At 34.4% G+C, this 2,155-nt stretch overlaps 1 non-coding gene across 1 annotated transcript; it reads right to left on the bottom strand.

Moving 5' to 3' along the window:
• Nucleotides 1-547: 547 nt before the first annotated feature.
• On the bottom strand, nt 548-653 carry LOC115506613. The gene has a single exon (XR_003966456.1). It is a non-coding gene; the product is annotated as a U6 spliceosomal RNA (small nuclear RNA).
• Nucleotides 654-2,155: the final 1,502 nt, after the last annotated feature.

Below are 2,155 nucleotides of genomic sequence, written 5' to 3'. Positions count from 1 at the left end.
CATCTTAGCAAATTTTGGATATATAGTACAGTATTGGTAACTATGGTCACTATGCTGTACATTTGATCTCAGGTGGTCTTTCATCTTGCATAACTGAAACTTTGTACCCTTTGAAACTTTGTGCTCCTCATTTCTTTCACCCCTGGCAACAGCCATTCTACTGTCTGCTTCCGCGAATTTGACTATTTTAGATTCCACATGTAAGTGAGATCATGCAGTGCTTGCCTGTCTCTGTCTGGCTTATTTTACTTAGCATAATGCTATCCAGCTTCCAGATGAGTCCTGGGTGTGTGCTCCTGGGGTTCTCTGCCCCTTGGGTCTTTGCTCTTGTGGGGAGTCAGTCTTCCATTCTCCTGCAAACCTTGCTCAGCCTCCCATGCCCTGTTCAGGTTTTCATTATCATTTCCTTAGATTCACCTCACATATATGTCTCCACTGCTAAACTGTAAGATCTGAGAGGGAAGTTGAGAAACGCGGACTCTGGCTCTAAACTCAGCTCAGTCATTAACTGTATCCCAGAGAAAGACAGAAAACCTCTCAGTGCCCTGGTTTTCTCAACTGCTACATTTTTTTGCACCTCATCCTTACACAAGGGCCATACTAATCTTCTCTGTATCATTCCAATTTTAGTTTGTGTGCTGAGAATGGAGCACTCAGTTGCTACATTTTTTTTTAAAACAAGTAGACAAGTGTTACAAGACTGGAGAAGAAAGCAGTAACTCATGCTGTCTCTGTGTTGTTAAAGTAGGGAGACATATCCTCTCTTCTCTATATAAATGAAAATAAATACTTCAAGTAAATATTAGTATTGTCCCCTAAGAAATAAAAGCTTAGGGGCGCCTGGGTGGCTCTGTTTGGTTAAGTGTTTAACTCTTGATTTCAGCTCAGGTCATGATCTCAAAGTTCCTGAGTTTGAGCCCCATCAGACTCCCTGCTGGCAGTCTTGAAATTCTCTCTCTCTCTCTCTCTCTCTCTCTCTCTCTCTCTCCAAATAAATAAACTTAAGAAATATAAGTCTAGTGGGAAAAAAAAGAATATGTTTATTGAAGTATATGAGCTAAACACTGGGAATTACAAATCTAAGTTATTAATATGAAATCTCAAGTTTCATGAAATGTTTAATAGACTCTATTGGTATTCCTTCAGGTTAAATAAAATCCTTTAAAATTTCTTAAAGTATTGTTTATAGCATGAGCTATGTCTTATGCACTCTCAAGAAGGATTATGAAGAGCTTGTGACCTTATTTGAACAGTTAAAATACTCAGTACATAATCACCAAGATGTCCTTCTAGGAAAGAATTTCATTTAAACCCAGTTAAAGTAGACTTTAATATTCATAAGAGGATAGAATTATTATCTGGATAAATCTTTCATGCAGAATGTTGTGAGAAGAATTAAATAAAGCCCAGGAGAATAATATTTTAATGGAAAAAATTTTTTTTCAAAAACTAGAAATAGAAATACTTTAACCTTTCAGGTCATGGAAATGAGCTTATAAAATCCTCAGACCACAAATATTAAGATACAGCCACAGTATAAGAAGAAATAAAAAGAATCATTAAAGTTTTTATGCAAATAACTTTGAAAACCTGGATAAAATATATTTTGAAAAATATAATTTACCAAAATTCATCCAAAAGATTAAAAAAAAAAAATCTAAGCAGATAGCTTTCCAAAGAAGAAATGGAAAACGTACACAAGTTGCTTTCGTTCTTTCAAATGTTTTCCCAGAGAATTCTATAAAACCTTTAGAGGACATAGAATTCCAATGTTATTTAAATTGTTTTAGATCATAGGAAAAAGAGGAGGTCCCTAAGTGCATTTTATGAAGCAAGTATAACATTCAATATTATAAACCATTAAGTCATCATTTGATAGTTCCAAGGAGAAATCGCATATGATCATCATGATTAATCCTGGAAAAAAGCACGGAGTTAGTATCATATTTTGTGGGAAAACTCAAGAAGCATTCCATTGGCACCAGGAAAAATTAAATAATGCCCACTGTCACATTAAGGTGTAACATTGGGCTAAAATAGGAACGATTAAGCTTTTAAGAAAGTAAAAAGAAATTAGAGGTTCGATATTAAAAGGAGTTGAGATTATCATAACTGAAAATATTATTTCATACTTAAATATTGCAATATAATTAAA

Source organism: Lynx canadensis, chromosome F2, assembly GCF_007474595.2.
Source record: "Lynx canadensis isolate LIC74 chromosome F2, mLynCan4.pri.v2, whole genome shotgun sequence".
NCBI lineage: Eukaryota > Metazoa > Chordata > Mammalia > Carnivora > Felidae > Lynx > Lynx canadensis.
The sequence above is the reverse complement of the archived record's forward strand: the minus strand, read 5'-3'. Positions and strand labels throughout refer to the sequence as shown.